This window comes from Ovis canadensis, chromosome 14 (assembly GCF_042477335.2).
Source record: "Ovis canadensis isolate MfBH-ARS-UI-01 breed Bighorn chromosome 14, ARS-UI_OviCan_v2, whole genome shotgun sequence".
Classification (NCBI taxonomy): domain Eukaryota; kingdom Metazoa; phylum Chordata; class Mammalia; order Artiodactyla; family Bovidae; genus Ovis; species Ovis canadensis.
In genome coordinates, this window is record NC_091258.1 from 14,694,132 (window position 1) to 14,721,105 (window position 26,974).

Sequence of the window (26,974 nt, forward strand, 5' to 3'; positions counted from 1 at the left end):
GAATTTCAGATAAATGATACAAACTTTTTTTTAGTATAATTATGTCATGAATGGGGCTTCCCTGTTAGCTCAACTGGTAAAGAATCCACCTGCAATGCAGCAGACCCTGGTTTGATTACTGGGTTGGGAAGATCCCCAGGAGGAGGGCATGGCAACCCACTCTAGTATTCTTGCCTGGAGAAGCCCCATGGACAGAGGGGCCTGGTGGGCTACAGTCCATCAGGTGGCAAAGAGTCAGACACGGCTGAAAGACTAAAGCACAGCACATCACATGTGAACACTTTTTTAGTATAAGTATATCCCAAATATTGCATGGGACATACTTATGCTACAAGAATATTCACTGCCTATCTGAAATTCCAAATTAACTGGGACTCCTGTATCTTCATTTGCTAAATTTGGCAACTCTATTATAAAAAATGCTGTGACTTTTTCTGAGTGTTCACTATCTGGTAGGCCCACAGCTAAGGCCTTTATAATCATTAAATCCTCACAACAACCTTCAGTTCAGTTCAGTTCAGTTCAGTTCAGTAACTCAGTCGTGTCCGACTCTTTATGACCCCATGAACTGCAGCACGCCAGGCCTCCCTGTCCATCACCAACTGCCAGAGTTCACTCAGACTCACGTCCATCAAGTCAGTGATGCCATCCAGCCATCTCACTCTATAGTCCCCTTCTCCTCCTGCCCCCAATCCCTCCCAGCATCAGAGTCTTTTCCAATGAGTCAACTCTTCACATGAGGTGGCCAAAGTACTGGAGTTTCAGCTTTAGCGTCATTCCTTCCAAAGAAATCCCAGGACTGATCTCCTTCAGAATGGACTGGTTGGATCTCCTTGCAGTCCAAGGGACTCTCAAGAGTCTTCTCCAACACCACAGTTCAAAAGCATCAATTCTTCGGCGCTCAGCCTTCTTCACAGTCCAACTCTCACATCCATACATGACCACAGGAAAAACCATAGCCTTGACTAGACGGACCTTAGTCAGCAAAGTAATGTCTCTGCTTTTGAATATGCTATCTAGGTTGGTCAACAACCTTATGGGGCCATAAAGCTTCATTTTATCAATGAGGAACTCAAAGCCCAAAAAGGTTAAGACACTTGTCCATGGCCACATAGCTTGTAAGAAGAGCAACAGGAATTCAACCACAGCCGGCTAATAAGTTATAGCTGGGCATGGGGCTTGGGGCTTTCATATAGTCACCATCATTTATCCCTCACCCAGCTCTGTGAGGTATGGCTTGTTGTACCCATTTTGCAGATGAGCAAATTGAGGCTCTAGGCCACTGAGTTGGCAAGTGACAGAGCCGGCTCTGAAATTCAGCCTCTGATTCCGTTCTGTTCCATTGTCTTGCCCTCTCCCTCTGGAATGGCCACAGGTGGTTGGCATGAGGGGAGAGTAGGTGTGATCTGGGGGTCTTCTCCATTGCGACATCCATGACTCCTCCACAGAATGATGGATGGGCCGACTCTCACCCGTGGAGCTTCCCAGCAGGCAGCAGGGCTGCACGAGAGAACACAGGTGTCCATTCACCCCTGAACCTCCTCCTCCTGCGACCCACACTGGTAACCTTCCTGCTGCTACAGCATCACCACAAACACTGACCTGGCTGAAGCTTTTTGTCATCGCTGTGCTTGCCTTATTTAGGTTTACTGAGGTAATAACTACCCATAGCAAAATTCGCCTTTTCCTAGGATACAGTTCTATGGATTTTGACAAACGCACAGAGCCACATAGCCACTATAATAATCAAGATGTAAAACATCTCCTTCCACCCAGAACGTTCCCTCCTGCCAGCCTGCAGTCAACCAGTCCTCCCGCCCTGGCCCCAGGGTGGGAATGAACCACCCCTGCTCGTTTGAACAGCAGCTTTGTTTCCAAAACACCTTATAAATGCAATCACAGCGCGCGGTCTTCTGTGTCCTTTCCCATAGCAGCCTGCCATCTGGGGTTTAGCCAGGACGCTGCGTGTGCTGGTCACTTGTTCCCTTTCCTTGCTGAGTAGTACTCCACTGTGTAGACTCTATTCACCAGTTGAATGGCAGCTGGCTTGTTTCCAGTTTTTGACGATTGAGAACAGAGCCTCCAGGAGGCTCCGTGGACAGATTTTGGTGCGGACGGAACCTCCATTTCTGCAGGCCCATGCTGTAACCTGGCAGTCCCACAGCCCTGCAGATACCTCGGCCCTGCGTCCTGTGCACCGGGGCCTGGACAGCACTTCCTGCTCCTGTCCTGCTCCCACCACCGGAACATCCATGGATCCAGACCTCCTACACGCACACCAGAATCTGCCTCTGCACCCCATCCACACCCCAAAACTCTCCCGGTCAGCTCCTCACTAAGATATCCCTCAGAAAGGCTTCTCCCACATACCCTGGGCCAGCAGACTGGGACGGAGAAGCCAAGGAAGTGAGAGAAGGGTCATGGTCCCCTTCAGGCCGCACCACAGAGCCCTGACCCTGGGTGCCACCCACAGAGATGGGAGAGATGTGTGGAAGCCAAGCGAAGCGGGGGCTGCCTGATGACACAAGCTGGACCCTTCTCTGGGAGGCGGAGGGCGGCGCGGAGGAAGTCCCCTAAGAGAGTAGTCTTGCTGAACCCTGGGAAAGCTCAGGGGTGTCTGTCTGTCCGTCTGCCTCTCTCTGGTGAGGAAAGGGGTAGGGAGGAGTTGAGAATCGCCTTTGCCTCACCAGCCCCACTCTACCCAGGGGCTTAGAGCAGTCCAGTGGAACCTTGTGCAGAGAGAACTTGGACAAGAAAGCAAAAGCTGGAGTATTATTTTACATAGTTCAATAACAAATAGCATTTTCAAAGTCACAGTAGCAAGTGAAAAGTGAATGCTAATTTAACAGAACCATGACTTATGGATCGTGGAAAGACAAAGGCCCTGGGGAGGGTGTGTATGTGTGGAGCGGGGAGGGAGGCAGTGACAGGCAGCCATGCGTTCACTGGGGGGAAGTCAACAGACAGTGCCTCAGACAAAGGAGCAAGATGAGCATGTAAAAGCGAAAGGCACTCAGTCGTGTCCGACTCTTACAGTCCGTGGAATTCTCCAGGCCAGAATCCTGGAGTGGGTAGCCTGTCCCTTCTCCATATGTGTAACTGAATCACTCTGCTGTGTCCCTGAGAGTAACACAACATTGTAAATCAACTGTACTTCAAGTTAAAAGCAGAAAAAGATATGAATGGGGGTGCATGGGAAGAATTAGGGCCACTTTTGCAACAAGTCTATTACACCAACACAGAGCATCCTTCTTCCCAAAGAGGCCAGGCCTGACCTAAAGCCCAGGACATGGAGCACTGAGCCACCTGCCGCATCTCTGTAGGCAGGGCAGGGCCACAGGCGCCTCAGAGACACGCCACACAACCCCCTCACCTAGACATGAAGAAACAGGGCTGGTGCAGGGAGCTGTCCCAAGACTAATAGCCAGCCCCACCTCCTCCTGTGAATCAAGCCACTTTGCCCTTTGAGAATGTAGGAAGGGACATTATAGCAACTAGCAGTCCTGAGCAGTGAGTCACACATGCTCAATTTGAGGAGGAAGAAGAAAAACAGGACTGAGTTTAGGCCATGGGGGGTAAAAAAAAAAGATAACAAAAGCACAAATAGGAATGATTTTCTTCTGTTAGCCCAGAGTTTATATTTCTGAATAACATTTCATCTACCACCTCTGTTCTGCCAGCGGAGTGAGGGTTCTAGAACCAGAGCACATGAATCACACAGGCTCCGCTCTTGGCCTCATCTGAGTAGCCAGTGCCATCCAGAGATGTGGGCTGAGTCAGACCCTGCCTGGCCCCTTGGCTCCCGTTCCCTGTTCAGTAACTACAAGTGTCATCTGCAAGTGAGGCTCTATTTCTACCTACTTTGGTCTGGGCTGGGCCATGTGACTTGCTCTGATCAGTGGGACGTGCCTGGGCTTCGGGCTTGTCCTCTCTTGCTGCTGGGAGGGCTTCATGTCGTGTAAACAATTACAGGCTAGCTTCCTACAGGAGGCCCCAGGCATCTGAATGAGACCATCCTAAACTAGTCCATCTGGCCCCAGTCAAGTCAGCCCAGAATACTCGCCACCCCACAGAATCGTGAGAGATAGTCAGTGTTTGTCTGTTTCCAACCACTAAGCTTGGGGGTAGTTTGTTACACAACAAAAGACAGCTGGTGAGGTCTGGAAGTGCATCATCTCTGCAAACGTTCTGTAGAAATCCCATCAAGTTGAATCCAAGGCGTCTTCCGGGAGTGGCTCCCGTGGTTTCTCTCCTCTGAATGAAATGCAGAAGGCTGTGGGCAAAGGTGTGCTTTCACTGCCCTAGGCCCAGCTCCGAATCTTCTATTGGAACACGAACTCCCTGGAATTCTGTACCAATCAATACTTTTGTCCCTGTGCTATATTTGATGTAATTTTTGAAACAGTATTATAGCATTGTTAAACAAACCAAACAAGGTAGAAGAGAATAGCATAATGGACCCTCATACAGCCGTTGTGAAAGTTGCTCAGACATGTCTGACTCTTTGAGGCTCCGTGGACTGCAGCCTGCCAGGCTCCTCTGTCCATGGAACGCTGCAGGCCAGGATACTGGAGTGGGTAGCCGTTCCCTTCTCCAGGGCATCTCCCCGACCCAGGAATCAAACTCAGGTCTCCCGCATTGCAGGAGGCTTCTTTACCAACTGAGCCACCAGGGAAGCCCCATATAGCCATTATTCAGCTTCTAAACTTATCAATACTCTGCCATTCCCATTTCACCCATCCTCTAAGTTTTGCCCTTGAGTATTTTAAAACAAATCCCAGACATGCCATTTTACCAGTATGTTAAGATGTTTTAAAAAATTACTATTACTGCGCATTTCCAAACCAATAATCTCTTACATTGGGCGTCCCAGGTGACGCTACTGATGAAGAACCTGGCCGCCAGTGCTGGAGACGTAAGAGACACAAGTTTGATCCCTGAGTCAGGAAGATCCTCTGGAGGAGGGCATGCAACCAACTCCAGTATTCTTGCCTGCAGAATCGCATGGACAGAGGAGCCTGATGGGCTACAGTCCATCGGGTGACAAAGAGTCAGACACAGCTGAAGCTACTTATCATGCACGCACAATCCCTTATCATCTAACACAGAATCCACGTTCAAGTAAATGCACACGTATAAGCCCCACAGTTAATTTACTACAAAGGTGCAAAGAACATACAACAGAGAAAGCATAGTCTCTTCAATAAATGGAGCTGGGGGACTTCCCTGGTGATCCAGTGGTCAGGAATCTGCCCTGCAATGCAGGAGACTAGGGTTTGATCCCTGGTCAGGGAACTAAGCTCCCACATGCTGCAACTAAGCCTGAGTGCCACAATGAAAGAGCCCACATGCCCGAAAGTAAGACCCAACACAGCCAGATAAATAAAATTTTTAAAAAATAAATAAATAAATGGAGCTGGGAAAACTGGACAGCTACATGCAAAAGGAAAAAAGAGAGAGAGAAAAACTACACTACTGTTTCACACCATTCACAAAAGTCAGCCCAAAATGGATTAAAGATTTGAATGTAAGACCTGAAACCATAAAACTCCTAGAAGAAACCATAGGTAGTATATATATATATATAATCTATTTATTTATTTGGCTGCGTCGGACCTCACTGCAGCAGGCTGGATCTTCTGTTACAGCAGGCTCAGTAGTTGCAGTGAGCAGACTTAGTTGCCCCATGGCAGGTAGGATCTTAGTTCCCTGACCAGGGTCGAACCTGAGTCTCCTACACTGGAACTCAGATTCTTAACCACTGTACCCCCAGGTAAGTCCTGTCAGTATACTCTTTGAAAACAGTCTTAACAATATCTTCTAGATATGTCTCCCCAGACAAGGGAAATAAAAGCAAAAAAATAAACAAATGGCACTGTGCCAAACTACAAAGCTTCCACACAGCAAATGAAACCACCAACAAAACAAAAAGACAGCTTGCTGAATGGGAGAAGATATTTGTAAATTGCATATCCACTAAGGGGTTAATATTTATTACAAAGAACGCATACAACTCAACAATAGTTAAACAACCTGATTAAAAACTAGGCAGAGGATGGGCCCTCCCTGGCTGCTCAGTGGTTAGGGCTCTGTACTTCCATTACATGGGCAGTGGGGTTGTTCCCTAGCAGGGGGACAAAAACTCTGCAAGCTGCACAGTGCAGCCAGAATTTTAAGAAAAATTGGGCAGAGGAGCTGAATAGACATTTTTCCAAGGAAGACATACAGATGGCCAACAGACACATGAAGATATCAAAACCAAAGTAAGATACCATCTCACACCTGTCAGAACTGCTATCACCAAGTAGGCAAGAAATAACAAGCCTTGGGGAGGTTGTGGGAAAAAACCCTCATATACTGTCAGTGGAATTATAAACTAGTGCAGCCAGTATGGGAAACAGTAGAGAGGTTTCTCAAAATACTAAGAACAGAACTACCATATGACCTAACTATTTCACTTCTGGGTATTTATCCAAAGAATATGAAAACATTACTTTGAAAAGATACATACACCCCTATGTCCATCACACTATTACTTTAAATAGCCAAGATGCAGAAATAACCTAAGTGACTATCCATGGATGGATGGATAAAGAAAATGTGGCATATATATACATACATACGTGTGCATATATATACATATAAACAATGGAATACTACTCAGCCATTAAATCTTGGGGAATTCCCCGATGGTCCAGTCGTTGGGACTCTGTGCTTCCACTGCGGGGGACATGGGTTCAATCTCTGGTCAGGGAACTAAGATTCTGCAAGCCTGAAAACACAGCCAAAAAATTTAAAAAATAAAAAGATGAAATCTTGCCATCGTAACAACATGAACGCACCTTCAGGGCATCATGCTAAATGAAATAAGTCAGAGAGATATACTATATGATTTTGCTCACGTTGAATTTAAAAAACAAGTGGAGAAACCAAACAAAACAAAACCAAACACGTAGATACAGAAAACAGAGTAGCGGTTAGCAGAGGGGAAAGGGTGAGAGGGCAAAGCGAGTGGCATATGGTGTGACCGCATGGCCGGCAGCTGGTGATGGGATGAAACTGAGTCTTGGTGGTGGGCAGGCTGTGGCGTATATAGAAGCAGAAATACAATGGTGCACACATGAAACGTATATACCAATGTTACCCCAATAAGAAGATCAGTTTTAAAAAAGAGTCCATATTCAACTTTCCTTATTATTTAAAAAATGTCTTTTCAAAAGTTGCTTTATGACACTGAAACATATATATGACCATATGTAGAGTAGAAAGCCAGCGAGAATTTGCTGTGAGACACAGGGAGCTCAAATCAATGCTCTGTGACCACCTAGAGGGGTGGGATATAGGTATACCTGAGCAGCAGCATGCCTGATTCATGTTGGTATATGGCAGAAACTAACACAATATTGTAAAGCAATTATCCTACAATTAAAAATTTAAAACTTTAAAAAGTTGCTTTGTTCATGTGAATGCATAGCAAAACTCACCACAATATTGTAAAGTAATTAGCCTCCAATTAGAATAAAATTTTTAAAAAGTTGCTTTGTTTGAATCAAGAGCCCAGTATTTTGGTCCACTGACTGATGTGTCTCTATGTCTTCTTCCTTTGTTTTTTTAAATATTAAGATATATCTCCTTGCAGTCTGCAAGGAGTCCAACCAGTCACTCCTAAAGGAAATCAGTCCTGAATATTCATTGGAAGGACTGATGGTGAAGCTGAAGCTCCAATACTCTGGCCATCTGTTGCGAAGAACTGATTCAGTGGGAAAGACCCTGATGTTGGGAAAGACTGAAGGCAGGAGGAGAAAGGGACGACGGGATGAGATGGTTGGGTGGCATCACGGACTCAATGGACACGAATTTGAGTAAGCTCCTGGAGTTGGTGGATTTGCATATTCTGGACATTTCATACAAATAAAATCTTATGTTATCCTTTGTGATTGGCTTCTTTCACTTAGCGTATTTTCACGGTTTATTCATCTTGTAAACCAAATGTTTGTGTCCCCCTCCCTCACAAATTCCTATGTTGATGCTCTAACCCCCATTGTGATGGTATTTGGAAATGCATCTTAGTGAGGTAATCAGGGTTGGATGAGATCATGAAGGTGGGGCCCTCATGATAGGATTGAAGTGAAGTGAAGTCACTCAGTGGTGTCTGACTCTTTGCAACCCCATGGGGTGTAGCCTATCAGGCTCCTCCGTCCATGGGATTCTCCAGTCAAGAATACTGGAGTGGATTGCCATTTCCTTCTCCAGGGGATCTTCCCGACCCAGGAATCGAACCCGGGTCTCCTGCATTGCAGGCAGACGCTTTACCGTCTGAGCCACCAGGGAAGTCACACACAATAGGATTAGTGCCCTGAAAAGACACCAGAGGCTTGCTCTGTCTCTCTCCATGATCCCATAAAGAGGCAGTCACGTGAGCGCACATCCAGAAGGTGGCTGTCTGCAACCCAAGGGGAGAGTCCTCACCAGAAACCAACCAGGCTGGTACCCTAATCTTCAACCTCCAGAACTGTGAGAAAATAAATTTCTGTTATTTAAGCCACCCAGTCTATGGTATTTTCTTATGGCAGCCTGAGCAGGCTAAGACAGTACTTCAAATCCTTTTTTAAAAATAAGGGTAAAATATTTTATTCTCTTAAATTTTTAATAAATTTAAACAGTAAAACAAAAATTCACATGCAGTCTCCCTATTTACTCTCTGCCTCCCTCCTCAGACAGTAAAGCATCTGCCTACAATGCGGGAGACCTGGGTTTGATCCCTGGGTCAGGAATATCCCTTGGAGAAGGAAATGGCAACCCACTCCAGTACTCTTGCCTGGGAAATCCCATGGACAGAGGAGCCCGGTAGGCTACAGTCCATGGGGTCGCAGAGTCGGACCCGACTCTTTGAAAGTGAGAGACTTCACTTTTCCCTCCCCTGCCTGCAGTGTTTAGTCTGGACCCCTTTCTGTCATCCTGCTCAAACAGGCACAGGGTATCCAACTAAGAAAACAAAACTATGCTAAGTACATGGAGACGTGATGAAGGAAGGAGGCGACCTGTGTCCACATTCAAGGTAAAACTGGGAAAGCCTGCATTTTCTGGGTCCCAAACAGTTTCATTAGTCAAACTGAAAAAAAAAAAAAATCCCTGGACCAGAAGTTTCAAGGCTCCCAGGACCACCAAAGAATGCCTTGAACTCCCAAACTCCGAATTTATACCCCCTCTCTTTAGATAACCATGTTTGCTTTCTAGGTTTGTGAGTGTGTTTCTGTTTCGTAAATAAGTTCATTCACATCACATTTTAGATTCCACATGCATGTGATATCGTATGGCATTTGTCTTTCTGATTTACTTCACTTAGTATGATAATCTTTAGGTCCATCCAGTTGCTGAAGATAGCATTATTTCTTTTTTATGGCTGAGTAGTATTCCATTATAGATCATTTTATATATAATTCCATTGTATACATATATATATATAAAACAAAAATTCACAAGCACTCTCCCTGTTCACTCTCTGTCTTCCTCCCCTACCTGCAGTCTTTAGTCTATATGTGATATAAATAGACATCTTCTTTATCCATTCATCTGTCAGTGGACATTTAGGTTGCTTTCATGCTTTGGCTATTGTAAACAGTGCTGCTATGAACACTGGGGTGCATGTATCTTTTTGAATTAGAGTTTTCTCTGGGTATGTGCCCAGGAGTGGGATTGCTGGACCATATGATAGTTCTATTTTTAGTTTTTATTTCCTTCTTAAAAATTCTATTTATTTACGGCTGTGCCGGGTCTTCATTGCTGCAAGCAGGCTGTCTCTCGTTGTGGCAAGTGCGCGCTCCTCTCCAGCTGCAGTGCACGGAGGCTTCTCCTGTTGCAGAACATGGGTTCTAGGCTCATGGGCACAGTAGTTGTAGCTCACAGACTCCAGCTCATAGTTGTGGTGCGCGGGGATCTTCCCAGGCCAGGGATCAAACCTGTGTCCCCTGAACTGACAGGTGAATTCTTAACCAGCGCACCACCAACGAAGTCCCCATTTTCACTTTTTGAGGACTCTCTACACTGTGTTTCTAGCGGGTACACCAATTTATATTCTCACCAACTGTGTAGAAGGGTTCCCTTTTTTCTACACTCTTTTCAACATCTGTTATTCATAGACTTTTTAATGATAACTATTCTGACTGGTGTCAAGGGATACCTCATTGCAGTTTTGGTCTACATTTCTCTAATAATTAGTGACGTTAAGCATCTTTACTTATGTCTATTGTCCATCTGTACGTCTTATTTGGAGAAAAGTCTATTTAGGTCTTTTGCCCATTTTTTGATTGGGTTTCTTGGTTTTGTTTTTTGAGCTTTATGAACTATTTGTATGTTTTTGGACTTTTTATGCTTTGAACATTTGTATGCTGTTTTTGTTTTTTTGGGGGTCTATCCCCAGAGTTTCTCTGCACAGTTCATATGCTAGTTTGTAGTTTCTTCTTTAAATGTTGTATTCCCATCCTTCTATGTGTGTGCTCTTTGGCATTTCCACAGACAGTGCAGGTCTCCTCATGGTCAGGAGCCATCCCAAGAGGCTGTACAAAGAACCAACTCACCTCCTCGATGCAACCTTCACAATAAAGGCAAAGACCTCATACACACAGAGCAGCGGCAAAGGTGGGATCCGTTTGCAAAATGTTACTGGTCACATACTGGGCTTCTGGATAACCACTCAGACTGCTAAACATTCTTTGATGATTCTGAAGCAGTGGCAGGCAGGGGAAAATTCTAGGGAACAGTCCATACAGGAAACAAACTTCCAAAAATCCCGATTCTCAAAACCTGTTCCTGCTGTTTCCTCGCATTCTGTAACTGCGTTAGCATTCTTGAACTTCTATTGTTCAAGCAGGAACAATAGCATGAGCATGTTCGTAGTCAAGTTCTAGTGCTCTCCAGAAACCACAAGGTGCCACCGAGGCATTCCCTAGAGAGAGGTGGTATTTGCCCTCTCGCAGAAGTCCCTGGGCGGAACTGTCATACACCCTCACTCTCTGCTGTGCATCTCCCAGAGCTTTCCGGAACCCTGCAATCATCGTCTAGATGGCTGCCTGACCCGCATAACAGCTGGCATTTTTAAGGAAACGTATCTGTGCATAGTAGCTATAAGCATCACTGTAATCTTTCTTGACATAGTGTGCACCTCCTCGCTCCTTGAAAGACTCCGCTTCCCTCTTAGTTTCTTCGTGGTTGAGCAGTTCTGGCTCATTCACTGCTCTTCCCACATCCCACTCAGTAGTGGTCACCGTCTCACCACCAGGCCTTTTTGTTGTCGTATAATATTCCAAAATGTATTGATAAACCACATCTTCTTTATCCATTCATCAGCTGATGGACATTTTGGTCGTTTTCATTTTTTTTTTTTACTTCTATGAGTTATATTGCCATGAATACTTGTGTACAGGTTTTCGTCTTGGTGTATGTTTTCAGTTCTCCTGGGTATATTTGTAGGAATGTAGTTGTTGGGTCATATGGCTACTCATGGTTAACTTTTTGAGGAAATGTCAGTCAGCTTTCCAAAACAGCTATACCATTTTATTCCCACCAGCAATGTATGAGGGTTTTGATTTCTCTGTATCCTCACAAACACGTGTTAATATCACTTTCCTGATAATGTTCCCTGAGGCACAAAACTTTTCAAATTTGAGGAAGCCCAATTTACCCTTTTTTTTTTTCTGGTTGCTTGTAACTTTGGTGTCATATCTAAGAAACAAGTGTCTATCTAATCCAAGGGCACAAAGATATACATGCTTTATTCTAAGACTTTTACAGTTTTAGCTCTTGCATTTAGGTCTTTGATCCATTTGGAGCTGATTTTTGTACATGGTGTTAGGCAAGAGCCCAACTTCACTCTTTTGCATATTGCTATCCAGAAGTCCCGGCACTGGTTTTTAAAAGATGATTCTTTCCCCACTGAACAGTCTTAGCACCCTTACTATATTTCAGTTGACCATAAATACATGGGTAGATATGGATTTATTTCTGGGCTCTCAATTCTATTCCATTGATCCATTATCCTATTTTTTTTTTTTTTTGGTCATGTCACACAGCTTGCGGTATCTTAGTTCTCTGACCTAGGACTGAACCTGACTCCGGCAGTGAAAGAATCAAGTCCTAACCCTTGGAGAGCCAGAGAATTCCCTATATTTACATCTTTATGCCAAAAACCACTCTGTCTTGATTTCTGTAGCTTTATGGTACATTGTGAACACTTTTAAGACATTTTAATCTATAATAATTTATTTTTCCCTTTCTGTTTTTATTGAAGAAACTGAGTCACTTACCCTGTAGGCTTCCCACATTCTGGATTTGGATAATTGCACCCCTGTAATGTCATTTAACATATTTATCTCTGTAATTATAATATTTAGATCAGGACGCTTCTCTGGGCTCAGGCATAATTTTCATAGGAGGTGTTGCATTATATCAGGAGACACAGAAGTTATGTTGGTCCCACTTTAAAGAGCGAATGTTATGTTCTTTCTCCATGATTCATCCATTATAAAGTTTTCCACCAACATTTTACCTTTCATCACGTACTCTGGATGACAGCCTTGATCCACTGTTTTCTTAGGTGGTCACTTTCTATCTTCTCTTCTACATATATTACTGTGATTCTTTTATAAAGTAGAACATTCCTTCCTCACCTATTTTCTTAAGATTTGGTCTTGACTCTTGACCCGGTGGCACCAAGGCATGAGTGGCGATCCTCACTATGCAGACTTCTCTCTGATGTGGGAGCCACCGCTACTGCCACCAGGAGGCTCTTGTCAGGCTGATGAAACTGTTCACTGGAAACCTGCCCTGGGAGGCCACAGGGCAGGAGGCCCGCTCACTCGTCGAGCAGTGTTGGAAGGTGCTGGAATGTGACAGCGTTAAGACCTGTGGCTTTGTGCATGCGAGGACAAGGCAGTGGCTGAGGGCGCCACACAGCACCAGCGCCACTGCTGGCTGCATGCGGGTGAGCATCAAGGTGAGAGCCAGCAAGGATAAGAGCGAAGCTTCAACCAAGTTTGAGGAGTATGGTCCAGTCATCAAACACGATGACACTGTGAAAGATTATGCCTTTGTACACATGGAGTGGGCAGAGGGTGCCGTGGAGGCTGACAGGGGCCTTGATAGTTTCCAGGCAAAAGAATGTATGCGCAGTTGTCTGCCAGCTGCTCTGGACTGACCCTGGGATGGGAGACTGGAGTGGCCGCTGTCAGTGTGAGAAAGAGGGGCACTGGTCAAAAGAGTGCCCAATAGATCATACGGGCCGTGTGGCGGACTTACCAAGCAATTATACTGAACAGTATGGAGCGGTGCACACACCTTAAGCCATGGGCTACGGGGAATCCATTTCTTACAATGATGCTATCCTACAGAGCACTTGACTACTGTAAGCGCTCCTGAATTCACTTTCACGAGGCAGTAGTGGCGGCAGCAGCGTCTGCACGCGACTACGCAGGGCAGACCAGGTCCCATCTGCCTCAAGTCCAGAACATAGCTGTGACCCGCCACCTCAGCTCCACTTCCGTTGATCCCGACGGACAGACACCTGTTGCCAAACTCAGGCACTGCTGCCGCCACTGCCACCACTTCCCCCGTGGTGGAGGGGACAGGAGCCCCCTGCCTCCTGCAGCAGGGCTGTGCGCCCCACAGGTGGACAGGGCTGCAGTTACGGGCTAGAGAGTGAGCTGTCTCAGGCTTCAGCAGGCAGTTCTCTGTGGCGTGGCCCAGTACAAACCGGAGCAGTATGCAGACTGAGCTGGGTACTCAGCCTTTGAAAGACTGGAGGTAGGATTACTGCAGACTGCAGACCCTCACGCTGTGGTCACATAGGAGAACTCGCTCCACGTGGTTCCCCTTGCTGACATGTTTCCACTGCTTCATGTCTCAGTAAACAGAGGAGTTTGTGACCAACCATGTTTTCTTTTTTAAAAAAGCTTTTTTTGTTGTTCTTTATTTCGGCTGCCCTGGGTCTTCGCTGCCATGTGGGTTTTCTCTAGTTGTGGCGAGCAGGGGCTCCTCCTCATGGTGTGCGGGCCTCTCACTGCGGCGGCTTCTCTTGTTGTGGAGCACGGGCTCTGGAGTGCAGACTTCAACAGCAGTGGCTTATGGGCTCCAGGGCACAGGCTCAGGAGCTGTGGGTCAGGGGCTCAGCTGCTCTGCGGTGGCACGTGGAATCTTCCCAGACCAGAAAGAACCTGGGTCCCCTGCATTGGCAGGCGGATTCTTAACCACTGGACCACCAGGGACGTCTCTTTGTTTTCTTTTTAATTCTTCTATGTTGGCTTTTTTCTTTCCTCCTGATACCAGTCTCTGTAGCCTTTCACTCTGACCCTTACATTCTCAGCCTTTGAGCAGCCCTGGGTAAGGATTTTGCTGGCATCCCCTTCTCCCATACCACAGAATCCCTCTTATCTTGCTTTCCTTAGCTGCTGAACCTTTCTCCCTGTCTACTTGCAACGTCTCCTTTCCCTTTAAAATGGCATGTAGAGGCAAGCTACCTTTTACTCTTCTACGTTAGCTCTGGACCCTAACATTGAAGCTAATCCTCTGAAACTGCTAGGACAATTGGGGTTTTGGTTGTTGCTGTTGTTCTTTGTATGTGACCTGTGATGGTGGCATAACATTAGCTGAAATTCAGCCTTGTCTTACTCCACTTTAAAAAAAAAATATTTTGACAAATAAATATTTATAACACTTTTTTAAATGCATGATTCTTTGTCTTTACTTACCAGCTTTCAGAATGAGTTGTTGCCTAACATCTTCCAAAGGTAATTAATGATGATTTTTCAGTTATCACCTTGAGTTCATTAATTTTAAAATTTTTGTTTTTCAATCCATTAAAGTCAGGTTCAGTCAGTCAGTTCAGTCACTCGGTCGTGTCCAATTCTTTGTAACCCCATGGACTGCAGCAGGCCAGGCTTCCCTGTCTATCACCAACTCCTGGAGCTTACTCAAACTCATGTCCATCAAGTCGGTGGTGCCATCATTTCAAAGTAAAAACTAAATGATAAAAGTCATATTCAGCAAGTTCTATCTTTCTCCCCCCTTATTTTCCCCTCCCTGATTAAACAATTTCATTAGTTTTTGGTTTTTCCTTACATTGGTTACATTTTAAAAAAACAAGCATATTTTTCATATTTCCTCTCTTTGCCTACAAAGGTGGCATTTTACCCATATTCCTTTGCACCCTGCATTCTTTAAAATTTATTTATTTTTAACTGAAGGATAATTGCCTTTCAATATTGTGTTGGTTTCTGTCATACCTCAACATGAAGCAGCCACAGGTATTCATATGTCCCCTCTCACATCTTGCTTTTTAAAAACTATTTTAAAATAAAATATAAAAGTAACAGAAAAAATGTATAGTTTAATGAATTATTGTAAGATAATCAAATCTTATATCTACCATGAAATCAAGGAATAGCACCTAGTAGGCCACTGCAGAAGGCCCTCCATGAGTCCCATCTCAACTACCAAACAGTAACCACCACCCTGACTATGACAGAAACACTTGTCGGGCTTCCTTCTGGTTTTATCAACCAAGTGTGCTTCCCTAGACAGTAAAGGTTTTAGCTTTGCCCATTTTTAAAATTCATATATCTTTTAATCCTCTTTTAACCCACAGGATTTCTCCCCCATTCCATTCTTCCCTCTGAAGAAGCCAGGATAGAAACTTCCCTGGTGGTCCACTGGGTAAGACACCAAGCTGCTACTGCAGGGGACCTGGGTTCAATTCCTAGTCAGGGAATTCGATCCCACATGCAACAATGAAGACTCGGCCCAGGCAAATAAATTTTTAAAAAATTAAAAAAAAAAAAAAAAAAGAACCCAGGATCCATGTCCAAGAATGCCCCCAGTCTAGCTTTGCTGGTTGTGCGTTCGTGGTGCAATTCAACATGTCCCTCTGTCCTGTGCTTTTTTGCACGTTGCAGACTGGATCAGACAAAGTTTAAATCCTTTGTCACAACTACAGGTGGTGCCAGGTCCACTCTTCTCCGATGTTGGTAGCTACCGATGCGTAATGTCTAGACTCTAATTTATCGAGGGTTGCTAAGTGTGATATTCTCACTCACATTTCCATCTGATCAAGCCTTTTCCCATGAGGCAAACAGAGTCAGTAGCAGAGAGCAGCTCTGCCAAGATGTCTGATATGAATAGGATATGTCACAATATGACATATTGTGCTTTCTTCCCACATCTGACCTCTATTAAATCAGAAAGTCTCCAGCCTTGTGTGATTTGTTTTCAAATACCGGCTTCTCAGAAAAAGATTGGCTGGCAACCAGACATGCACGGCCTTTACTCTTGTGATCCAAAGCACCTGAGTGATTTTATCAACTGAGACTCCTCCTGGGTCCACAGACCAAATGCTTGGAGCAGGCGGTACACTTCTGATAGGTGCTGCACGTATATGATCCGGGTCAGCACATCTGGGAAGCTTGGCACTACACCAGATCCCTAGGGCATCTCCCAAGCTGGAGTATTGTCTTAGGTGAAGCAAAACATGGAAACTTGCCTGCCTACAGAAGTCCTGAAACAGGAAGGTGCATGACTCAGCGTTTCCTTAGAAGCAGGTATCTAGCACAGCACTATTTGGGTCATATCTACATATTTGAGATACGTTTCTCTATATTCATTCAACTTTTTACTTAAATTGATTTGTAAAGAAAACTCCACAACACTTAACATTGAGAGAAAAACAGTTCTCACTTGCCAAAATGAGAAGCTAACATCAAGGAAAGTAAAATAACATAAGTTCAAGTGAGAAAGCATTGCCTGCTGAGCCAGGGAAGTGCTCTCTTTTTTTGGAAAGGGAGTTTTAGCAAGGATTTCTGTTTGTTTGTTTTTGGCCATGAGGCTTGTGAGATCTCAGTTTCCCAACCCCAGCTATTGAACCTGGGCTCTAAGCAGTGAAAGCAGAGTCCTAAATCCACTGGTCCATAGACCTCCAGGGAGTTCCCTAGCAAGGGTTGTAGAGGTGTTTGAAATACAATAGCACCAGAATGAGTCTTTTTCCCAGAGCAGTCGTTCTCAACCTGGAGGTGACATTTAGCAATGTCTAGAGATAACTCTCGGAGAAGGCAATGGCACCCCACTCCAGTACTCTTGCCTGGAAAATTCATGGACAGAGGAGCCTGGTAGGCTGCAGTCCATGGGGTCGCTAAGAGTCGGGCACGACTGAGCGACTTCACTTTCACTTTTCACTTTCATGCAGTGGAGAAGGAAATGGCAACCCACTCCAGTGTTCTTGCCTGGAGAATCCCAGGGATGGGAGAGCCTGGTGGGCTCTGCAGTCCATGGGGTCGCAGAGTCGGACACGACTGAAGCAACTCAGCAGCAGCAGCAGAGATAACTCTGGTTGTCGCAAGTGGGAGTGGGGGCACTACTGGCACCTAGTAATGGGTGGAGGCCAGGCTGCTGTAAGCATTCTATCGTGCACAAGGCAGCCACCCTACAACAATTTTTCAGCCCCCATACGTCAATAGTTCTGAGACTGAGATATCCTGTCCTATAGAAAAAGAGTTGAAAAAGAACTGAAAAGAAATATCCTCACTCTGAAATTCAATGTATTTTAATGCAGGATACAAGTACCCTGTTACACCATCCAACATTAACTAATGGCACACAACCCACACTTAGAGAAAGCTATCTAAATGACGCAAAGCCTCGGAACCAAAGCACCAGTGCTAAAAGAACACTGCTATCAGAAAACGGAGAGCAGTCGGCAGACCCAGCCGCTGGGTCACACTGCCCTGCAGGCCGCTCTTACAGTCAGCATTCACCAAGAGCCTAGCACTTGCTGGCACTGTGCTGGGGACTGGCAAATTGTGATTCCAGTAAGACGGATGCAGGCCAGTGGGGAAGGCAAGCAGGTTACTAAATGAGTAGAACACAGTATCATTGAAGAGTGTGTTCAGCTAAAGGGAAGATGAAAAAACACCAACTGGTGGGGGGGTGCGGTGAGGTGCCAGAGAAGGCGATGATTTCAGTTCTTAACCCTCCCAAGGAGCTCCCGCTAGTTAGAAGCAGAGCTAATTCAAAAGCAATGCATGGCTTCTGGCTTCTGGTAGGGTATATGCTTCTGACATTAACTGTAGAATGGATTAAGATTTGTAAATATACTCTAAAGTAATTTTAAAGAAGAAAAAAAAAAGCAGTACACTTGGAATATCCACTGCATTGCTGTTTACACTTTAAGAAAGAAAACTGGAAACCATCTGAATGCCAAACAACAGGAAAGCCCTTAGCATAATCTGAGAATTAACTGCTGCTTATCGAGTCCTGACCATGCGCCAGCGAGTTTACATCCTGTACAGCAAAATGATTATACCTTTCTCTCCTTGTAGCAACTGCAAGAACTAGTCTTCCCATTCCCTGAGAAAAGCCAGACTCGGAGAAGACAGGAAAAGGGAGTTTTTCCAACCAATGCTGTAGAAACTACCAGAAATTCTTATTTTAAATATATATATATATATATTTACTTATTTGGCTATCAGGTCTTCATTGCAGCATACAAACTCTTGGTTGTGGCATATGGGATCGAACTCAGGGCCCCAGCATTGGGAACACAGAGCCTTAGTCACTGGACCACCAAGGAAGTCCCAGAAATCCTTTTTTTTTTTTTAAGCATAATCCTAAAAAAAAAAATTAAGCAGAGCCCTTACCTCACACTATGCATACAATAACTTGAAATGGATCATAGATGTAATTGTAAAACCTAAAACTAAATTCTAGGAGAACATATTTGTGACTTTGAATTGGGCAAAATTTTCTTATATTTGACTCAAAAGCACAAACCATTAAGAAAAAATGGTGGTGTGGGTGAGGAATAACAGGAATAAGTTAGAGTAATGCTGTTAGAGTATTGTTTTTATAGTTATCGTCTACTATGGCAAGTGATATGGATCTCCAATTTGTGTAGTGATATAATGTTTCCCTTTTAAATAAATGTGTCTAGGCTTCCAAAATGTGCATGGCCCTAAGGAAAAAAATATGCAGGTAAGATGCTGACTCTGAAGCTAGAACCTGGTGTTCAAATTCTGGCTTCACCTTACCTTGGGCAACGTGAGCGTTCTTGTCTTCCCTCAGACTCCTCATCTGTAGAATTGGCCTTGAGACAAAACTCTGACCTCAAAGGGTTATGGGAGTATTTACCAAGTTTCCATATATAGAACACTTAGAACATGGGATGGTATGCAGGAGCTCAGTATTTACTATAATAATTATTATTCACTATTATAAAAGGCAGCAAAGACATGTCTTGGAAAACTGAAGCTTTTTCTTTTATTCTTGAATTATTCCCTTTATTGTTATTGCTTTAGCACCATCAATAGAGATCTGTGAGGAAAATACTTGATTGTGAAAGAAAGAAAGAAATCCAGTGTGGAACTAGTCACATGGGACCCCTGAGCATTCTGAACAGCTCCTGAAAGCTGCTGATGTCCTTCTGAAGGACTCCAACCTCTGACCTTCAAACTCTGACCTCCAATGAGCAAAGAGACTCAAGAGTGAAAGAACAGAGTGTGGAGGGCTCATATTTCTGCTATTCTCAGAAAAAAGTGACTGTTGACAAAGGGTCTCCAGCAGACCTTTGTGCCCAAAAGCTTCCTTGGAACAACATGACGAAAAGGAAAACAAAAGGAGTGAAGCAGATCATTAGCTGGAGGGCCCTCTACAGCTCATGGATAGAAACTTGTGCAGAGGTCTACTCTCTCTATGCACCAAAGAAAATACTGCCAAGAAAGTAACCAAGATCATGAGACTACGGAGCAGCTGGAGCTCTGACACACTACCCTTGTGGGCCTACAATCATTCTGGAAGACTGTTTGGCAATTCTAATAAAATGAGCTACATACCTGCTGTATGAAGCAGTAATTCTACTCCTAGTATCAACCTAGAAAAATCAAGAGCCATGTGCTCAAAAAACAACAACAAAAAGAATATGCATGGCTACTATATTCGTATCATGAATTATATGCAGTCTCAAAAGTTGAAAACAATTCACATGTTCATCAACAGAGGAACGGATATAGAAATCTGGTATAATCACACAGTGGAAGACTCCTCGGCAAGAAAAAGGAACAAAAGACTGATCCATGCGACAACATGGATGGCTCTCAAAAACACTGCCAGTAAAAGACAACAGACACCAAAGAGCACTCGCTACATAATTCCATTTATTTGAATGCAAGAATAGTCTACAGTTACAGAGTTAGGACAGAAAGGGGCACGAGCAAATTCACAGTGATGGAAATATCCTGGTTCTTGACTGGGGTGGTGGTCACCTGGGTATACGCAATTGTCAAAGGCCATCTGCACTGGGAGGAATAGTGTCCCCCCAAAATTCATGTCCACCAGAATCTTAGAATGTGACCTTATTTGGAAATAGGGTCTTTGCAGCTGTAATTAGTGAAATTAAAGTGAGTCCATACCAGGTTACAGAAGGCCCTCGTCCAAGGACTGATGTCCTTATAAGAAGAGAAAACAGAGACACGCAAGACGAATATAACATGGTGACTGAGACAGAGATCAGAAAAATAGGTCCACAAGGCACGGTGGCTGCAAGCAACCACCAGGAGCCAAGAAGAGGCAGTGAAAGGTCAAGGAAATCACAGCCTCACAGACACCTTGATTCTGGGTTTCCAGCTTCCAGACCCGTGAAAGAACACACTTCTTTTCTCTTAAAGCCACCAAATTTCTGGTACTTTGTTACAGTAGCCCCTAGGAAACTAACAGACCATCTAACAATGTTTAAAGTCTGTGCCTTTTAAATAATTTTACTACAGCTTTAAAAATTGCAAATAACTCATCGGAAACAGGAAGTTGGTGATGAGGGTTCCAACCTGGCTTCTGTTTCACCATATTAGACAGAATACCTGAAGGAGAGCTGTTGCTCAGAAGGATTCTGTTGCTCAGAATCCACACTGAGAGAAGCCAGGCACTGCCCAAGGGGTCCCTCCCTCCCAATGGCTCTCCCTTTCACAATCAACCACTATTTGCATCTGTTTCCTCTGCCCACAGCAAAATGCCTCTTTCACTCTCTCAAACACAAATATTCGGGTACTATAGGCAGTACTACCCAGGAGAGCCACCGTGCAGATGTCCCATTCAAAAATGAACCAACCCGCTTCTCAGGGAGTGCCAAGCCTCAGAATTAAAGGCTGCAGAAAAGCCTGGTTAGGGGCCAAGCACCTTAACCCAACTTTTCAGTAACTCACAGATTTATTATCTGGAATGCCAACATTTAAGAATCTTTGATTCCTTTGCTTTCTGTAGCCCAGACACTTAGAAAATGGGACTTTTTATTTCATTATTTTGCTTCATCTTAGAAGACCCTGACCCTGAGAACTTTTCACCTGTGGATATCTGCACGAGGACTGGGGTCAGCAAAGGTCAGGTAGATCACTGAATAATATAACCATTCCGGCTCTCCCATATTTATGGCTGCAGAATTTGCCAGGCATGAGCTCACTGATTCCACACAACAAGGCTAGAGATAGAATCACTATTATCTTTATTTTTTGTTTGCGGAAACTGAGGACCAGAGGGGTGATGTAACTTGTCTGAGGTCACACAGTAGTACACAGAGGAAGGATCTGGGCCCAGACAAACTGGCCTGGAAATCTTAGCCACCGGGCCGCACTGCCAAGTAGATGTCTCTTCTTTGGATTGGGCACTGCATTCCCCCAGCGACTGAGAACCCAAAGGTCTGTTATAGATCCAGAGCTCCTTCAACTTTTTTCCCCTTCTTGAGAACCATTAGAGCAGTGAGTCCCAAGGTCCACTGGGACATCCTCTAAAGCACTATATAAACAAAACTGAGTGGAACAGGATTAAGGTTGTTTAATTTTGTTTGGGGGGTTTTGGAATGTTTTGTTTAATTTTGAGATGAAAGCTAACCAAACAACTATAGAGCTGAACAGAAAAAGACTTAGATCAGAATCAGGCATTTTTTCCCAACTTGATGAAAAACCACAGTTGCTTTTTTCCCCACTTTTTTCTTTTGGTGGCATCGTGCAGCTTGCACAACCCTTGTTCCCCGACCAGGATCAAACCCCTGCACACGGCAGTGAGAGCACGCAGACCTAACCGCTGGGCCACGAGGGGGTTCCCCAAACCCCATTTCTATTGTCCACTATGCCAGGAAGGAATGTGGAGCTGGGCTTCCTAAAAGAGAATCAAACAAAGGGCTCCTTACTTTGCAGGCGGGTTCTTTACTGTCTGAGCCACCAGGGAGGCCGTTAGGAAAGGACACTTTAGCCCACATGTACCATACGTCCTGACTCTGTACATGTCCAGAGATCCTCTCCAGAGGAGTCCACAGTAGCTGACTCAAAGAAGATTCTCCAGTAGGGTGGCACGCACATTAAAAGACCAAAAGGAGGGAATTCCCTGGAAGTCCAGTGGTTAGGACTCGACACTTTCACTGCTGTGGCCCAGGGCGATCCTGACCAGGGGCTGAATCTGGGCCATGGCTGTCAAAGTCCAGAATCCTAACTACTAGCCCACCAAGGAGCTCTCAGAAACTTCACATAACGATAGACCCGAGGAAGTCCATAAATATTGAATAAGCATTTAACAAAAACACATTATCCTGATTAAAAATCCTTAAGCAGGATTCAGTGGATAATTCCTTAATATGACAAAATATATAAATCTCAGTTATAAGCCAGCATTCTACTTAACTAAAAAACAACAGACACATTCCAGCTAAAGAGAGAAATAATACATCTGCGTGCACTATCACTGTGCAGGAGGTCCTAGCCACTGCAGCTAGACAGAGAGAAACGAGAGACAGAACGACCGGACGAAGGGATGCAGGGCACGGCATGGTGACCATAATTAGCAGCTAGATAGAGAGAAACGAGAGACAGAACGACTGGACGAAGGGATGCAGTGCACGGCATGGTGACCATAATTAGCAGCTAGACAGAGAGAAACGAGAGACAGAACGACCGGACGAAGGGATGCAGTGCACGGCATGGTGACCATAATTAGCAGCTAGATAGAAAGAAACGAGAGACAAAACGACTGGACGAAGGGATGCAGTGCACGGCATGGTGACCATAATTAGCAGCTAGACAGAGAGAAACGAGAGACAGAACGACCGGACGAAGGGATGCAGTGCACGGCATGGTGACCATAATTAGCAGCTAGACAGAGAGAAACGAGAGACAGAACGACCGGACGAAGGGATGCAGGGCACGGCATGGTGACCATAATTAGCAGCTAGACAGAGAGAAACGAGAGACAGAACGACCGGACGAAGGGATGCAGTGCACGGCATGGTGACCATAATTAGCAGCTAGACAGAGAGAAACGAGAGACAGAACGACCGGACGAAGGGATGCAGTGCACGGCATGGTGACCATAATTAGCAGCTAGATAGAGAGAAACGAGAGACAGAACGACTGGACGAAGGGATGCAGGGCACGGCATGGTGACCATAATTAGCAGCTAGACAGAGAGAAACGAGAGACAGAACGACTGGACGAAGGGATGCAGTGCACGGCATGGTGACCATAATTAGCAACTAGATAGAAAGAAACGAGAGACAAAACGACTGGACGAAGGGATACAGTGCACGGCATGGTGACCATAATTAGCAACTAGATAGAAAGAAACGAGAGACAAAACGACTGGACGAAGGGATGCAGTGCACGGCATGGTGACCATAATTAGCAACTAGATAGAAAGAAACGAGAGACAAAACGACTGGACGAAGGGATACAGTGCACGGCATGGTGACCATAAGTAGCAGCTAGATAGAGAGAAACGAGAGACAGAACGACTGGACGAAGGGATGCAGTGCACGGCATGGTGACTATAATTAGCAACTAGATAGAAAGAAACGAGAGACAAAACGACTGGACGAAGGGATACAGTGCACGGCATGGTGACTATAATTAACAACTAGATAGAAAGAAACGAGAGACAAAACGACTGGACGAAGGGATACAGTGCACGGCATGGTGACTATAATTAACAACTAGATAGAAAGAAACGAGAGACAAAACGACTGGACGAAGGGATACAGTGCACGGCATGGTGACTATAATTAACAACTAGATAGAGAGAAACGAGAGACAGAACGACTGGACGAAGGGATGCAGTGCACGGCATGGTGACTATAATTAGCAACTAGATAGAAAGAAACGAGAGACAAAACGACTGGACGAAGGGATGCAGTGCACGGCATGGTGACTATAATTAGCAACTAGATAGAAAGAAACGAGAGACAAAACGACTGGACGAAGGGATACAGTGCACGGCATGGTGACTATAATTAACAACTAGATAGAAAGAAACGAGAGACAAAACGACTGGACGAAGGGATACAGTGCACGGCATGGTGACTATAATTAACAACTAGATAGAAAGAAACGAGAGACAAAACGACTGGACGAAGGGATACAGTGCACGGCATGGTGACTATAATTAACAACTAGATAGAAAGAAACGAGAGACAAAACGACTGGACGAAGGGATACAGTGCACGGCATGGTGACTATAATTAACAACTAGATAGAAAGAAACGAGAGACAAAACGACTGGACGAAGGGATACAGTGCACGGCATGGTGACTATAATTAACAACTAGATAGAAAGAAACGAGAGACAAAACGACTGGACGAAGGGATACAGTGCACGGCATGGTGACTATAATTAACAACTAGATAGAAAGAAACGAGAGACAAAACGACTGGACGAAGGGATACAGTGCACGGCATGGTGACTATAATTAACAACTAGATAGAAAGAAACGAGAGACAAAACGACTGGACGAAGGGATACAGTGCACGGCATGGTGACTATAATTAACAATACTGTGCTGTTTATTTGAAAGTTGCTAAAAGAATAAATCTTTAAAAGTTCTTGTTATAGAAAGAATTATAGCTACTTGCGGTGATGTTAACTAACTTATTGTGGTAATCACTTCATAGATATACATATATCAGATCATTACGTTTGTATCCTAAAATGACTACAATGTTATATTTCAATCATATCTCAATAAAAAACTAAAAAAGAACTGGATGGGAGGAGATAAAATTATTTCTATTTATAGATGAAATAATTATAAGCCTAAAATGGCTACAAGAATCAACTAAGAAACTACTACAAACAACAGCCAGTTAGAAAAGACTCCACAAAAAATATGTATCTAGGAATAAACCTATCAAAAAACGTGCAGGATACATAATAAAAAAACTGTAAATAATACTAAGGGGCACAGGAGATTTAAACAAATGGAAAGCTACACCATGTACCTGGATAAGAACATTCAACATCATCAATATGTCCATTCTCTAAAGTTAATGTATAAATTTAAAACAATCCTAATATATTTTATGAAACAAAATATTTAAATGGCCAACAAACTCATATTTTAAAGTGCTTAACATGACTGAGCAACTGAGCACACACACAACCTCATTGCTACTTCAGAAAATTAAATCCACACTAAATTACCACCAGAGTAAGTAAAATCCAGAAGACCAACAAAATCAAGTGTTGCAGGAACTCAAAATAACTGGAATTCTCAGACACTACTGGAAGGAGGGTAAATGGTTGCATATCTATTTGGAAAACTTTTTGGCAGTATTTTCTGAAGCTGAACACGTGCATATCCCATGCACAAGTTCTCATAAGCAAATACCCAACAGAACTATACATACACACACACACATGCATAGGCACCAAAAGCAGTATGTTACAATATTCAAGGCAACATTATTCATGATAGCCAAAAACTGGGAAACAACTTAAATGTCCATCAGCAGGAGAACAGATTTTAAAAACTCACAAATTGAGCAAAAGAAGCCAAATACAAAAGAATCCATTTATATAAATTTAAAAAAAAACCATCAAAACCAAATGCATGACATAAGAAATGAGAATGATAACTACCTGCTGTAAGAGGGTGAGGCAGTAACTGCTCGGAGGCCAGAGCAGGGCTTCTCCATGCCGGTTCCACTCTAGCATGGTTCGCTTTACTACGTGATATTTCATCAAGGCGCATACTTACAACCGGTCCCCTTTTCTGCATGTGAGTTATACTTCAGTTTTTATTAAAGTAAATCCAGTAAAAACACCAACACATGGGAATGTAATTATATGACAGATTTTAAAGTTCAAATAGAAAAATGAATAAGAACAGCCTGAAAGAGATCTAAAAATAAGGGAGCAGCCCTTCAATATACTAAAAGATGTTTTTAAATATTATAAACCATGGCAAGCAAAATAGTGTGAACGTGAGTGAACATGAATAGCCAAACAAGCCAACGAAAAAGAGTAGCAAGTTCTGAAATAGACTTACACAACACATGAGAAAATAAGCTCATGATAAACAGTTTCTGATTAAAATAGCTCTCCATTCAGCAGAAAAGAGATAGCCATCTGAAAAACAAAAGTTGATTTGTACCTCACAGCATACATCAAAATAAATTCCATATGGATCAAAATTTGAATGCAAAATCATAGAAGAAAATAAAGAACATGCTATCTTGAAGCGGGGAAGACCTTTGTACCTATGATTCAACACTGAGAAGCCACAAAAGAGATGACTGATAAATCTGACTGCAAAAAATGAAAATATGTATAAACAGAACCAACAAACCATCAATAAAAGAGAGACAGTAAACTGGACACAACTTTTATCAAACGCAAAAGGCCATCCTTCCTTAATAGATAATCAGTTCCTAGAAACAAAAAGGCAATGATCCAATTTTTAAAACAAGCAAAGAGTATTAACAGTCACAGAAAAAGAAATAGAAATGGCCTGTAAACATATTCTGGGTTAATAAAGACTCAAATGAGTCACTGCTTTTCACCTGTCAGACTGGTAAAACTCCAGCGATCTGACAGCTTAACAAGTTGGCGAAGACGTGAGAAAACAGTAGCTTCTCATCCAAAGCTGGTCGAGGTGCAAACTGGCACCAGCTTAAGGAGAGCAAGCTGG

General features: G+C 44.0%; 1 protein-coding gene and 2 pseudogenes across 6 annotated transcripts in view; 1 reads left to right on the plus strand and 2 right to left on the minus strand.

Annotated features, from left to right (window-relative positions):
• The window catches only part of IL34 (interleukin 34), a 62,842-nt gene that overhangs the window by 12,979 nt on the left and 22,889 nt on the right, over nt 1–26,974 (minus strand). Inside the window, exon 2 of one of the 6 annotated variants that reach the window (XM_069549553.1) lies at nt 6,661–6,772. The exons of 4 other annotated variants lie outside the window; for them this stretch is intronic. The gene's annotated coding sequence lies outside the window, so the exon portion shown is untranslated. Of the gene's footprint in view, nt 1–626; nt 1,163–6,660; nt 6,773–26,974 lie in introns of those variants that run through there. One more of the 6 variants, XM_069549554.1, reaches the window with a different exon arrangement.
• Nucleotides 10,367–11,339, minus strand: LOC138418539 (dnaJ homolog subfamily C member 7 pseudogene; annotated as a pseudogene).
• Nucleotides 12,797–13,767, plus strand: LOC138418540 (RNA-binding protein 4B pseudogene; annotated as a pseudogene).